This window comes from Corythoichthys intestinalis, chromosome 18 (genome assembly GCF_030265065.1).
Source record: "Corythoichthys intestinalis isolate RoL2023-P3 chromosome 18, ASM3026506v1, whole genome shotgun sequence".
Lineage (NCBI taxonomy): Eukaryota > Metazoa > Chordata > Actinopteri > Syngnathiformes > Syngnathidae > Corythoichthys > Corythoichthys intestinalis.
In genome coordinates, this window is record NC_080412.1 from 18,487,512 (window position 1) to 18,503,835 (window position 16,324).

The 16,324-nt window shown below is 38.4% G+C and overlaps 1 protein-coding gene across 1 annotated transcript in view; it reads right to left on the minus strand.

Moving 5' to 3' along the window:
- The window catches only part of si:dkey-175m17.7 (uncharacterized), a 37,164-nt gene extending 21,157 nt beyond the window's left edge, over positions 1-16,007 (minus strand). Inside the window, exon 1 of the mRNA XM_057821519.1 lies at positions 15,728-16,007. The gene's annotated coding sequence lies outside the window, so the exon portion shown is untranslated. The remainder of the gene's footprint in view (positions 1-15,727) is intronic.
- Between the last annotated feature and the right edge of the window lie 317 nt (positions 16,008-16,324).

Genomic DNA, 16,324 nt, shown 5'->3' on the forward strand with positions numbered 1-16,324 from the left:
ACTAGAAACTACATACTTATTCTTGGTAAGAATTTAGTTTTATGCAGTATACACCACAAATATATAACGTCTTAATCAGATTATTTTTCTTATATTTAGTCAAATAATTTTCTTGATCTTGTTTTGAGTGTTAAAGACTAGTTAAAAGATTAGTGGGTCAGATTATTCCACTTACTTTAAGTAAACAATACTAGTTCTTCTTTTTAAGAAGAAAATCTAAATCTAAACGTTGGGTAATTTTTCACCTAAATCAAGAAGAATTTGCCTTCAAATAATGTTTTGAACAATATCCTTATTTGAATCAAGAACATTTTGACATTTCAAAGCTTTTTTTTTTTTTTTAAAGATTAAATATGCTGATTTATTGCTTAAAATAAATCTGTTAAATTGTTGTCTTTTACTAAAATACGCTATTAGAAACACATACTGTAAACAATTACTATTGTTTTAAAAATCTATAATATTTAGTACCGTATTTTTCGCACTATAAGTCGCAGTTTTTTTTTTCATAGTTTGGCAGAGGGTGTGTCTTATACTCTAGAGCGACTGATGTGTGATTATTTACGGTCAGGTCGGGCCGACTTCTCTCTCGCTAACTTTAAAAAAAAATATATATATATATTCATAGATTTATACTAAAATGATGTATGGATGTTAAATAAAATAAATAATTTGGATAAAACAGAGAAGGCGCTGTGGATTCATAATATACTGTATGTAAGTATAGTACCTTCTTATCTAATCTAAAATAAATGACCGCATAAGGTTAGTATGTTTCAGTGGAAAATTATAACTCAACCAATACAGTATGTATGGCGATTAGATGAAATTAGTTGGAAATGGATATAACATGTTTTTTTTTTTTTTTTCTCACCGAATTGACCACTACCATCAGATACTGTACAACATTCTTTCAATTTTATCATTTTAAACCACATGTGTGTGCATGGGGTCGTTTTCAGTTGAAACGGTTTCCCCTTGAGCCATATTCATGAAGAATCACTCATGGAGGGGAAAGCCCAGGGAATGGTAGATAAGATAGCAGGGAACAAACATTAACAGTATCACACTGCAAAACACAGTACAGTACAGGGGAAAAACCAAAATAGTCGGGGGATGCCCGCTATCCCAACACGAAATCGATACCAACCAATAGAGATGGCAACCTGATCTCCGTTATCCCCATGCTTACGTCCACGCACACAGTCTGGTGATGGTGTCCTCATCTTTTGTTTTTTTCCCCCCCTTTTCAGTTAGCCTGTGGTAGAGGGGGTGGGGGTTACATTGACCCAGATTTGTCATGGTGGAAGCCGCTATCTCTCTGATCACCACTCTCTCACACACTGTCACTGAAGGCCGGCTAGTGGCCTTTTCACTCCCTCGTAGTTGTATATTCAGCAGACAGCCAGAGTCACTAAGACAAGATACACCAAAAAGGAAAACGCAATCCAAGCATACCTTTTGTGTTCTAAGTCATGTGACACGTTGGTCCATCTAAAGGTGGATATAGCAGATTTTAACCCTCTTATACACAAATTTGGATTTTGTTCTAAAGCACTCATTTAACGATATGGCTGCCATTGAAGGAGCTACGCATCCAATCGATTTATTTGCCCTTCCCAGTCAAAATGGATTGGACGTGTATCGCCATCAATGGCAAACAATGAGGTAAATACAGTAGTATCTCTACATACAAATTTAACATGTTCCAGGACCTGGTTTGTATGTCGAAATAGTCGTATGTCGAGCGGGATTTTTTTTCATAAGAATACATTATAATTTGATTAATTCAGTCCACAGCCCAAAAGCCTCGACCAAATCCTTGAAGCAACGCTTGATAACTTTTCAATTTTGGCCGATTTTAGTGATACTGCTGGACAAAAGTAGGAGTGTTTTGCCTTAAGGAAGACTGCGTTTCCCATGAGGACCAGCGCACACTTGCACAGTGTTGTGAATAGATCTCCCGGTCGCCTGCAGATGTATCAAACAACATTTCTGTTTCCAGCACCTGTGTAAAGGATGAATAGTAATAAGGTAATGAATCCAGTTTAGGCTAAACAATAGCATATGATGGTTAGCAACTGTGTGGCTTAGTGTGGCTAATCCCTCCACTCCACCTGACTCGTCAGCGCTGACGAGTTCGGTTGAGGGGGGTGTCATGCCAGTAAGTGAAAGCCAGGCGAATGGTTTATTCTTGACTGTCCTTTTTTCCTGGTGGAATTTTTTTTCCCTCCTCGGACAAATTTTTTTCATCTCTATTGTTGCTCTGCTATCATTTCAGAATTCGCTCAAAAGCGTTCGCATTGACTTCCGTCTTTATAATGAATCGGGAAAGGGTGAAGTGACGTATGCCGTAAAGCAGTCAGCACATTTGTAGTTTTTTTGTGTGGCAGGAACCACCCTCCTCAAAGTTAATTAGTGCTGGTGAAAACGATACAGATCCCCTCTAGATATAAAAGAGGTGTCATTCAACTGTCAGTCAACATATCATCACAAATGTTATGAAAATATTTTATAACGGTTGAAAAGTTACCTAGTGTTTCTTTAATAAATACTGCAGGTACAATTACAAATAGCAATTACACATAGCAAAACGAAAAAATTATGAATAAAAATCGTAATAATAATAATAATGTAGCAAATTGCGTTCTAATGTGTCGGTTGTGTTTTGCATGCTGCTCCCGTGTGTGTGACTGACGAGAGAGAGAGAGAGAGAGAGAGAGAGAGAGAGAGAGAGAGAGAGAGAGAGAGAGGTGCGGCAGAGTTTTTACTTTCTCTTTCCATGCTCTGTTGTTGTTGGTGTTGGCTATGGCGAACAGCAGCCCTGTTCTGTTGCACAAATTCTGAAATAAATTAATAAAAACCAGAGGAAGCTGGCGACCTCCTTGCCGATGTTAAAAATAACAATAATAATAATAATGAAAGTCATCCTCGAGATTGTAGACATATTCCGGCTGTATTTACAAGCCAGTTCACTGACGTGCACATTTAAAAAAATTTCCTTCTAAATTTCAATGTTTTTTTTTCACCACCTGCACTAAACTTCTTGAGACCCATGCTGATTTAGCTCACAAAAAAATCTGCCGTGCGTCCGTTTTGCGAAAACAATGAAATTGCGAAGCTGTAATAAATCGTCGTATTTCGCGCATGTTGTCATATGTCAAGACGAATGACGAATCAAATTCTACTAAGTCGAAAGGATCGTATGTCCAGGTACCACTGTATTAAGAAAAACACTGCAACTTTTAGTGATAATTTGGACCTAATCAATGTGTATTTCTGTTTTTAATTAATTTTAATTTCACTAGGTATTTTTTAACATTGTATTAATTTACAAAGCTATTTTTAGTGATAAAAAAAATATTAGTAAGACAAGAATAGTGATTAATGAATAAAAAAAAAAAAAAATTAAAAAAAATTAAACAACCAAAAAGGCACTTGCCCCGTAGAGGGTTAAAGGTCTTAAATGCCAACTTTTGAATAACTGCCATTCTGGTGACCACTGTCCCTTAAATATATAATATAACTTATAATATTACTGTGGATTAAATTTGCATTGGACTTGATTAGAACAGAGAAAAATAATTAATAACCGTCCATGTGAGCTCATGCTACAATCCAATCATATTCTGAAAATACAACGAAACTTCCAAAACATACTTCCATGCATCAAGCATTCCATAACCATTTACCCCAGGGGTTCCCAAACTTTTTCTGTGAGGGCCACATAACTTTTTCCTTCTCTGATGAGGGGCCGGAGTCAGTTTGTAACAGAAAAAGTGGGCCGGAGTCAGTTTGTAACAGAAAAAGTGTGACGATTGCAAGAGTGCCTAAATGTAAAAAAAATATTGTTTTTCAGAAAGCCACAATCAAATAACTCTTTCTGGATTCTTCACGGAAAAAAAGTAAATAAAATAAAAATAATAATATAATAATAATAAATAGTAATAACACTATTAATTAAATAGATAATAACCCTCCCTGAGTTCCTCACAGAAAAAGGCCAGAAAAATGAATTCAAAATGCTCTCTGGTATTGTTCAGGGGGCAGGACCAAATGTGGAGGCGGCCCGCGTGCCGTAGTTTGGGGACCCATGATTTACCCAAAAGAAGTTGCCACAAACTAAGAGAGTACATATACAGTGATCCCTCGCTACTTCGCGCTTCAAACTTCGTGCCCCTCAGTCCATCGCGGATATTACTTCAATTAAAAAAAAAAAAAAAATACAGATGAGCTGTCCCGAGCCGATCGCGTAGTCTCACTCTCGCTCCCTCCCTCTCTCCCTCTCCCTGCTCTTTGTTCGTCAGGCCGTGCACTGGAGTTAACAATGTTAACAATGTTTGTGTCGGATGTTGCCAGAGTCACGAACTTCAAACGCGCTGCATGCGTCAATCATTGTTTAACTTTTTAAACAGTTGCTGTGGCAACTCATTGTGTGTAAGTAAGCAGCTTGGGCAGATTTGAGTTGACTCACTTAATGAAGCATTTTATAAAGCCAAGCAATTTTCTACTACAGTACGTTATCCTTGGTTGAAAATAAATCAGTGGGACGGTAACATGTTTAAAACCTGTCATAATTATTACACTTGAAGTGCTTGAAAAACCATTTATTAAATTATAAATTTTTAAAAATATATACTTTGGGGAAAAAGGGAGAAAACATGTCTTATGTGTATCTCTTTCCAATACTAAATCTGAATAAATACATTGAACACAATGGGGGTCCGCTACATCGCGGTTTTCCACTTATTGCGGATGGTTCTGGTCACCATTAAGCGCGAAAAACGAGGGATCAATGTACTGTATGTCACCCAGGTTTGTCACAATAGCCTAATGAGTATTTTCCCCTTTTCATTTCATTGCTTTGTGTACAAAAGAAATAAGTGCAGAACTACAGTGATTAGCTATGTGCCCTGTAGTCTTCTTTCACAGTGCAGATTTATTGTCATGTCAAGTGTGCCTTCAAAGATGGTGCAGTGTTTTGGGGAAGCTGTTGAGGGAGCTTTTTGGGAACAGATGGTTATCAGGCTGTAAAAGATTAAAGACAATCTTTGTGCTTCATCTGCCTGCGGTAAAATACATTACAAGTACCTGAATGCACCCAGTGTAAACAGAGAGGACACGCTGTGTGACTGCAAATGCGAATGACCAAGGATGTGTTAAATCAATATGGGAAGAAATAGCGCAGTTTCATTCCCCCCCTATTCAACAAAAAGGATATTTTAATAACAGTGTAGGCTAGTTGCAGTGATGCTCGAATGCTTATCAATCATCTGCGTCCCGGTTATATTTTAGTTTAAAAAGAAAATTTGTGCAAAATGTTTTACAGCAGGGATGTCAAACTGGCAGCTCGAGGATAAATCACATGCACCGACTTGCCAAAATAAAATTTATGTAAGATTTCTGTAGTCCCAAAATTGGAGAAAACTGACTGTTTCCCTTCCCTTTTTAACAAATTTAACTAAAATTAAATAAATAAATAAAGAGAATAACCCCACACTGTTTTGAATAATTAAAAAACTTTAAATAAAGAAATAAAAAAAAATTGGACGTCAACATTGGCACTGAATGTTGAGAATCCACAATCGGTCTTCCCAGTTTAATGGTATTGGACGTCTATCTTGTTAATGGCAAGCAATGAGTTAACTATAAGAACTGTAAATGATTGTGTTGGTAGGTCAACACAGCTAATGTTGTTCAACAATACAGTACACACAGTCTAAAGATTCACATGACTGAAAAATAATTTTCCTGAAATTCAGTTCAACATTTATAAAAATCCAATTGAAGAGTAGAATTGTCAAATACTGCAAGGGTACTTATACTGCCTGTATTTATTGTGTGACAGTGTGCATCCCCGCAAGCTAGCTGGCCAGATGAAAATGTCCTGACAATGACCAAAGGACAAAAAATATGTCGCTGCATTCTCTTGTAGAGTGGAGAAAATAAGTATTTGAACACCCAGCTATTTTGCAAGTTCTCCCACTTAGAAATCATGGAGACGTCTGAAATTTTCATCCTAGGTGCATGTCCACTGTGAGCGAGATAATCTAAAAAGAAAAATTCAGAAATCACAATGCATGATTTTTTAACAATTGATTTGTGTGATACAGCTGCAAATTATTTCAGCAGCTAGAATTCTGACCCCGAAAGACCTGTTAGTCCGCCTATTAAAAGTCCACCTCCACTCCATGTATTATTTTGAATCAGATGCACTTGTTTGAGGTCTGTAGCAGCATAAAGACAACTGTACACCCCATACAATCAGTAAGACTCAAACTTGTAACATGGTCAAGACCAAAGAGCTGTCTAAAGACACCAGAGACAAAATTGTTCACCTCCACAAGGTTCGAAAGGGCTATGGAGCAATTGCCAAGCGGCGTGGTGAAAAAAAGGCCACTGTTGAAGCAATCATTCGAAAATGGAAGAAGCTAAACATGATGGTCAATCTCAATCAGATTGGAGCCTCATGTTAAGATATCACCTCGTGGGGTCTCAATGATCCTAAGAAAAGTGAGGAATCAACCCAGAACTACACGACAGGAGTTGGTCAATGACCTGAAAAGAGCTGGGACCACCGTTTCCAAGGTTACTGTTGGTAATACACTAAGATGTAATGGTTTGAAATCATGCATGGCACGGAAGGTTCCCTTGCTTAAACCAGCACAAGTTTGCCTATGACCATTTGGATGATGCAGTGGAGTCATGGGAACAAGTTTTGTGGTCAGATGAGAGTAAAATAGAACTTTTTGGTCATAATTCCACTAACCGTGTTTGGAGGAAGAAGAATGATGAGTACTATCTCAAGAACCCCATCCCTACTGTGAAGCATGGAGGTGGAAGCATCATGCTTTGGGGGCGTTTTTCTGCGCATAGGACATGATGAGTGCACTCTTTTAAAGAGAGGATGACTGGGGCCATTTATTGTGAGATTTTGGGGAACAACCTCCTTCCTTCAGTCAGAGCTTTGAACATGGGTCGTGCCTGGGTCTTCAAACATGACAATGACCCGAAGCACACAGCCAGGAAAACAAAGGAGTGGCTCCGTAAGAAGCGTAACAAGGTTCTAGCATGGCCTAGCCAGTCTCTAGATATAAACCCAATAGAAAACCTTTAGAGTTAGCTCAAACTCTGTGTTTCTCAGCGACAGCCTAGAAACCTGACTGTTGGGTGGGCCAAGATCCCGCCTGCAGTGTGAGCAAACTTGGTGAAAAACTACAGGAAATGTTTGACTTCTGTAATTGCAAACAAAGGCTACTGTACCAAATATTAACATTAATTTTCTCAGGTGTTCAAATACTTATTTGCAGCTGTATCACACAAATAAATCGTTAAAAAAGTCATGCATTGTGATTTCTGGATTTTTCTTTTTAGATTATCTCTCCCACAGTGGACATGCACCTACGATGAAAATTTCAGACCCCTCCATGATTTCTAAGTGGGAGAACTTGCAAAATAGCAGGGTGTTCAAATACTTATTTTTTTCCACTGTAATTAAGTGAACTTGTTAGAAAAACGAAAACACATGTATGAAACAATTTGATTTGAATATTTTATGGGTACACATGTAAAGGGTAATACAGGGTAATACGGGGTTTGTTTAAAAAAAATGGATTTGACTAAATGTGCACTGTACATTTGAGAAAAAAACAACAACTTTTCACTCATATCATGGAGCAAGCATTGTATGTCCATGTATTCTGACAAAGCTTTGCCTTCACAATGGTGTCATAGTATCACGTAAGGTCGCGACCCAAACATTTGAAGAGTTTAAGTGGCACTTGCAACTGCAGTGGGATTCTATCGTGAAGGGCAACTCAGAGAAAATCGGTAAAAATGTAATATAAATGGTAATAAAAGCCTTAGCTGGTGGGCGACTAGCCAAAGTGCATTTGGATCAGACATTGAACACTAAATGTCTATTCGAATCCCAGCATGAAAGTATCGCTCGCACTGTGAATCTTTACTATAATTTTAGATGAAAGTGGAAAAACAGAAGGTTGAGATGGGATATTTTGTCATATTGGAATAGGCTACATGTCCAAATTTATCATTAAAATCCTTTAGATTGCACATTTGCAACAACATTGTGTCCATCCTGTTACAAGGCAGATTCCAAATGTGCCGTTATGATAATCAGCCTTGTTTGGCTGCCTCATCAGCACTCGTGCCCCACAACAGGCCACTAAAAGGAAGTCAGAATAATTACATCACTTAATCGCCACACTCGGCAGACAATGTGATGGATGTGACAAAACCAAATGACCAACTCGCGCTCTCTCCTGAGCCGCACAATGATCAGGGACCCAAATTTAGATAACCACGGTGTTCATTTAAAATGCATGAAATAACAATAATCCAAAAAATACCATAAATATTATTTTTGTTGTTATCATAAATGGTTGTTCACGTTACTATATTTGGTAAATAATCTTTTTAATTCACATTTCGGGTCATGTAGGCCACAATATTAACATTTGGTATCCAAGTGAGGCCTACATGACCCAAAATGTGATATACACTAGTACAGTATGTGGATGCCATGTCTCAATTAAATTATTATTATTATTATTATTTTAGATTAAGTAATTTCCTCTGAATAAATACAAGTACTGTTTAAATAAATAAAATGGTAATATAAAACACTAGGGATGTCCCCGATCTGATCACGTGATCAGAAACCGGGCTGATCGGCCTATTTTTTGTCAAAGGATTAGAATTGGGTGAAAAGGATTGGGTTTTTAATTAAAGAAATCTATGTACAGTGGTACCTCTACTTACGACATTATTTGGTTCTGGAAGTAGTCTCGAAAGAAACAAAACTATAAACATTTTACACGGCGCAACATTCCCCGAAAGAACGGAAGAGGAAGTTAAAAAAAAAAAAAAAAAAAAAAAAACCAAACAAAAAAAAAAAAAATTTTTCGGTATTGAATCGGGACTCTGTATCGGCACATTCTCAAAATCTGGTGACTCAAGACTCGGGTACAAAAATAAGAAATCAGTACATGCCTAAAAAACACAATGAACTAAATTAAAAATGAATACAAATGGAAATGCACTGGTCATGGCCATAACACTCGAAAGTTATTTTTTTTGTTAAATTTCATAGTATTACTAATTGACAGCCATTGACAAGGATAGATTCCATTTAAACTGGTAGCATTGGTTTTGAGAGCCATGGACATTCAATCCACAGAAATACACATACAGGTAGTCCCCGGGTTACGAACGAGTTCCGTTCCTATGCTGGCGACATAACCCAAATTTCTGTGTAAATCGGAATTAACCCTTTAAGTACCCATAAAAACTCCTTAAATCCTAAAATAACTATCCAAAAACATGCATTATACGTCATTGTACTGTCCTCACCAAGATGTTGGCGCTTAGTCCTAGCTATAAATTGAGCTTAGCTCTCAAATGACAATGTCAGATGTCCGGGTGGTTTGCTGACGTCATTCAACTGCTCATCACATCCACACTTGCAGAATGAAACTAAAATAAAAATGAAATTAAATCAGTTTCATCTTCAATAACAAGGAATTTAAATTTGCATTCATAACTAGCTGCTGTTACAGCAATAACGACACACAAACGATTAGCATGTATCAGTTAGCGTTTACATTAAGGGTGTAACGGTACATGTATTTGTATTGAACCGTTTCGGTACGTGGTGCTCGGTTCGGAACGGAGGCGTACCGAACGAGTTTCTGACGTAATGTAACCCTTACTTTTTGAGGCTGTGAGTCGATCGGGTTACAGTTTATTTGTGTAGATTATATTTACTCCGTCTTTACTATAATGAGGACCAACACGGTACGACAGTATAACCCAGAAACGTCAACGGCGCAACAACGTGGCCGCCGCGAGAACGCAGTGAAACGCCGGCGTTAAAGTCAATCAGCTAATGCACACCAGTCGCAGTGCGGTCGCGTGTTAGACGCGTTCCAGAAGCGGCTCAACACGACGCACGCGAAAAGAACGGCAGAGTTTATTATTTGACGCAAAATGCGACCCTCCTGCGTCAATACTACTACCGGTAGCTAGGATCGGGCAGACCGGAAGTGACTCGTGTAAAAATACGGTGGATCCAGTCGATTTTCAAACTAATATGCAATCGTAACCCACTTTTTGAGTCCATCAGATCTCTTGAGTGGTAGATCGGGGCACAGTTGACTTGTCTTTGTTGATTTACTGCTGTCTTCTCTTCCGTAATAATAATCAACACGGCCCCATGTTCAATACAAAACTCTCCTACCACAAAGAAACAAGGAACTAAAGTTATACAACATAAAATATACAATTTAAATGAATACTACATCACATTTGTAAAATGTAAACTCATAACAAAATAAATAATAGCCCATTTAAATAGAATGAATTGAATGAGCTAAAACACCTGAAATTAAATAATAAAAATAATACACAAATCCTGCTTACACAATTACATTTATTAATTTGTGTGTGGCGCTTTAACTTGAGAAAATCCACCAATAAAGCTTTTGAAAACCGTTCATAAGAAGAAAAAAAAAGAGTCATTGAGGCATTTTATTTCTAAAATACATGTTAAAATCTTTGTCACTGGGATTGCTTTTCTCTTTAGCACAGGACTTCTTTTTTCGTCTTTCAGAAAGAAAGCTGACCAATACGTGGGGTCTGAAAGGCAAATTGTTGTTGGATTTTCTTTAAATACCCGCTACTTTTTGAGCAGAATTCTAGCTTTGTATAGGCTAATGTTCCTATTGTTGAAAGCACAAAGGTGTGTTTTACACAACTAGCACATTTATATTTTGCATTTTGTTTTCTTACTGTACCGACAAAGAACCGAACCGTGACCTCAAAACCGAGGTACGTACCGAACCGAGATTTTTGTGTACCGTTACACCCCTAGTTTACTTATCATCAAAGACACACACATCAACTTGCCCAAAGTATTTGACCAAAATTGAAAACGCACGAAAAACAGTACAAAAGGTGTTATGCACGGGTGTTGCGTCTTTGGATGCTTTACAAGCAACAAAAGTACAAGCAGGCTTCCAGCTGTCATCGTTCCCCTCTCTCTCTCACCCGGTTGAGCTCTTCCTCGTGTGTGCGCGTGAGTTGCGCGATTACGTTCTTCTTAGTGTGTACATGCGCTTTTACTAGCGTGCCATTCGTACTACATTCTCTACGCTTCCTGCGCCAAAATAAAAGCATGCATCACAAAACAAAAATCATTAGGATTTAAAAAAAAAAATGGAGAAAAAATAGCAGAGAGAGACTCTGCCGAAAGTCGAAATCACGTAAGTCAGGTACGTCGTAACCCGGGGACTACCTGTAGATAGTATATACTAGGAGTGCGAACCTCTTGGTACCTCACGATACGATACGATTTGTGCTATAAAGCTCACAATAACGATGATCTGACGATATAGCGATACAACGATTATCGATACATTGGTCAGGAAATCATTCTAGGATATTCTACAAAAAACTAATCAACAGAAAAACAAGCTTCTGCTGTGAATTGGAATGAGATTATCACTAGTAGACGTCCAATCCATTTGAACTGGGAGGGTGGCAGCAAATGAACGAATCATTCGCTGCCATCCCTCCCGCTTCAAATGGACTGAACATCTACAGCCGTCAGTGGCAGCCAATGCCAGGCAATGAGTAATTTTGGGCCATTTAAGATCATTTACCTGTTGATTTTCAGTTACTTCCTGTTGATTTTGGGGTATTTTATGGGTCACTTGCTGTTTATTTTGCGTTACAGAACAGGAAGTGACCTGGGAATCACCCAAATGAATAGGCAGTGACTCAAACTCAACAGGAAATGACCTGTAAATGCCCTAAAATGAAAAGCAAGTGACCTGTAAATGCCCCGAAAATCCGACCGAATGACTGTGAATGCTCTGGTTTTGAATGAACGAACGTTCCTAGTCTAAATGGATTGGGTGTCGAGCACCGTCAATGGCAGCCTTTTTTATTTTTTGAATTGACACCTTTTTAAAACGATATCTCGATTCTTGACAGGAGCATATCGATAACCTTTTGGGATACAAAGTATCACGATATATCCCGTTTCGATATTTTGTCACACCCCTAGTATATACACCTTGCATAAAATGAAAATAATACTAGAACTAACAAAAGTTACTTGATAACAAATCATTTTACTCCAAATAAGACTAAAAACTATACAAAATCTTCTAATAACTAATTAACATAAAACTATAAAATGACTAGTCCAAGCTTGACTGTGACCTCAGTCCTTAAAACGATTACTTGGCTTTTTGACATATTACTCTAAGCTACTCCCCATTTTTAGATGCTCAACACAGCTAAAAGTATTCAAAAATATAGATATCACAAATAACTGATGGAAGGTTGAAACAAAACTACAGCACATAAACTAAAAAGGTGACATTTTCTCCCCATTAGGAACTCTTGAATTGTCTAATCCATGTGCATGTTCTTAAGAAGCACCAAAAAGAGTGGCCAGATATAGACAGCTAAGAATAGCCACAGAAGAAAAGCTCCTTAAGAAAAAAAAAGTTGGAATTTGAGTCCTCTGTCAGATAAAGAAAAAAATAACCCAGAGTATGTTTTTAAAGCATAATCTCATCTAGGGAGTGGCTTTTGAAGCTCTGCTGTCATGGCTAGTTATTGAGAGAAACTGTAAAGGCTTGACAGTTTAAGTCATCACACTGAAAGCCAAAATTGTTTATGCTTCTGTGTTCTGACAAATTCTTCCATTACTTAAAAGTATGTCTGAGGTTTGACATATTGACTCTGAAGACAGAAAAATGGCACAGAGAATCAAAACACCACAGGCACTGAAAGATGAGCATTTACAACCAGTCCTCCTAGTTTAAATGAACTACCGCCATCATTGGAATGCAATGAGTTAAATGTAGTGGTACCTCGACATACGATCGCTTTGACACACGATCTTTTCGACATCCGACGTAAAATTTGACTCGCCATTTGTTTCTACATCCGACGACATACTCGAAATATGAAGATTTATGACGGCGCGTTTGTTGTTGTTGTTGTTTTCCTGCAAGACGGATGCACGGAAGATTTTCTTGAGAGAGAAATCAACATGGGTTCCAAGAATGTTAGTTGCAGGTGGTGAAAAAAGAAAAAGGTGAGGCTTACCGTTGAAATGAAGATGGAAATGATAGAAAAATATGAGCGTGGTGTGAGCGTCTGTGAACTGGCTCGACAAATGTCTATGATCTCGACGGTCCTCCTCTGACCTGCGTTCGCCAGTCTTCAGTTAAGGTGACAATTATTAATTTTTGTAACATCGTCAAAAAATCGTCAGCTTTGTCAGGTTTTTAATCATTTATATCACAACTTGGGCCACAAAACATTCCTACTGTCCACCGCAGCTGACGCAAATGAAAGAACATGAAAAGTGAAAGTAAAATGTCCTCTCTCACGCTGTCACGTCAGCCACGCGGTGCGTTTAGGTACACCACGCAAAACACATCCACCACATTAGAACCCGATTCGTTACATTATTATAGGTATTATTATTGTATTATCATTATTCCGATTTTATTTATAATTTATATGTTTTGCTCGGTGTAATTGCTATTTGCAAAAGTACCAGCAGTATTTATTAGTGATTTAGTGTACGTTTTCGGGCTGTGGAACAAATTAATAGAATTACAGTATAATGTATTCATCTGGGAAAATCCTGCTTAACATACGATAATTTCAATTTACAAACAAGGTCCTGGAACGAATTAACTTCGTATGTAGAGGTGCCACTGTATTTATATTAAGGGTTAGGGTTAAAAATATAACAATTATTATCAGTGCTGCAACGGTTAATTGATTAACTCGAGTAATTAGATATGGAAAAAGATTCGAATTAAATTTTGCTGTTTCGAGTATTCGTTTAATTGAAGTGGCGTTGTAATGGTTTGTTTTGAAAGTGTTTGCATTTAGCTTTATTGATTGGGGTGCACATACTGCTCTTCAGTAGCAACAGTGAATTTGACACAACTCATTTCATATGGCTGAATCCTGCTGCTCCCTGTTAAGACCAACATAAGGTAAGATTTTGTTTGAGCTAATGTTTTTTTTAATGCAATCTTAATTTAGTTTTTAGGTATATTTGGCCGTTTTTTTGTGGGAATTTGTGTTTGAACCATTTGTTAAGAGCATTATTTAAAAAAGCACGTTAGCATTTCATAGCATTTAAGCTAGCTGACTTTTGCTATGTAAGTTAGCAAATTGTTCTTTTGTTGTACTTACGTAGATCCTCATCTAATTTTTTTATACCGTTTGAGGCTCAGTTCAGTTATTTCAAATGTTTATGTTCCTTACCCGATTACTCGATTATTTGAACCAGCTAATGTAACAGGTGTATATCAAACTTGCAAATATTGTGTGTTTCTATTTTATAATTACACAAAATTTGGTTGTTTTCAAATTTTCTATTTTATTTCCGTCAATCCTCCTTCAAATTTGGAACTTTTTGTTTATATGTTGTTAGTTTCCCCTATGTCGGTTCTTACCGCGACATCTGCTGCTTTAAGTTGAATGCACTTTATTAGTTCTCCCCTTTTCTGTGTGGATGTCGAAGGGGAGGTAGGTGCCTTTTGGCTGCAGAGCGTTTTGTAGGAAAATGTAACTTCCAGGCATGCACTCATGTATAAGAATCGTATTGCATTTCTTTTTTTATTTATTTTGAATAGGGGCACTTTGTTAAAGCCGTGTTTAATGGGAAGATTGACTTTTTTCTGACTGTTATCAGATTAAAAGCAAGTCACACCACACTCTTGACTCCCGTCGTCATTCCAAACTACACATACAACGCAGTCAAAACCCACCGGTCACACTTGGTGCCGTGACCCGGATTGGCAGCGAAGGTTTCGGGGGGTGAGTGTCCGTTGTGGAGCGTGGAAAACCTCCCTGCCGATTCCTTCATGTAGGGACGCTGGCGGCTGTGCCATTGGCTTGAGCTTTATTGGTGCAGTGGTTAGCGTCCCTACCTGCTGAGTGGAAGCGTTGTGTCGTGCGGGTTTGCGTCCCCGCCTGGTCAGACGTGGGAGCGGAACGCAGGGCGACGCTGTCACTCCGGTTACACTAATTCATCGATTAATTGACAACTAAAATAATCAATAGTAGCAGCCCTAATTATTATTATTTAATATAGTATAATATTGATCTAAATGGTTAAAAGTCGTAAGCGTCAACTTTTCTGTCTGATCACGATGAGTGTTGACTATTTTCCAAAATGTATTTTTCAATTAAATAATGCACTTTATTTGTACTTATCGATACAGTTTTCTATTGCCTATCGCAAAATATGTGCGAGCAATACTAGTACTACAACAGCATGCCAAATGTGGCCTTTGAAATATTGTTGCGCGTGCCGCAATTCTGCCCCCCGTCCTCAGATTGAGACCCTGTCCTTATATGGATGCAATGAACATTAAAAAAAAAAAGAAAAAAAAAAAAACATTTTAAAAACATCGTAATACACGTGAGAAAAGATAAAAAATCAAGCATAAAAATTTTCTGGCCACCAATATTCATGATGAGAGTAATGAATGACGCGTTCATCGCTGAGTACAAAAACCAGTCCAATACACAAACCGTTGTGTGGAATGGGAGCCTCCAGATGTCACATAGCTGCCCAACCAACACTTATCGGCGCACGCGGCCGGTAAGGCCGACCGTAGCGGACATATAACCCGCCGATCGACGAAACGGGACGACTTACATCAAGAGAGGTAGTCCTGGAGTGTAGTCGTCATTTATATGCAGCTTCACTACTCGTCTTCATGCCTGTGCTGGTACCGATGGATCTGGTCTGATCCAGATGTGTGTGGCACAAAGCCTGCCCGCGCGCTCGCCTGGTCATGGGGCTTCAAAAATGAGGAGATACTTCCAAAAATCCTAATTAGTTTGCATGGAAAGAGGGAAAAAACGGGACGCGGAGCGCTGGCCCAGCCAAGTGAGTGAACCGTGTGTCACAGTCAGCTGCAGCGTGTGCGTGTGTGTTTGCGTGCGTGCGCGTGCTCGTGTGTGTGTGCGCTGGGAGGTGGGCTCTATTGTCTCTGCTCTGCATGACATCATCTCAGGCCAATGGGGGAGCGCACGAGATCAAGAAGAGCCATCGGCGCGCACGTTGACATTGAGACACATTCGTCATCATCCCGTTTCCTTTTCTTGCTGATTCCATTCAGTAACATGGAATACAGTACCGTGGATTTACCAGGTATTTAGTAGGGCACTCTTGTTTTATGGTCCCAGAGATCTCAATCAGCTCAGCGTTGAACTCTTTCCTAACTATCTTCTTTTTCTGTTTTCTGAACTG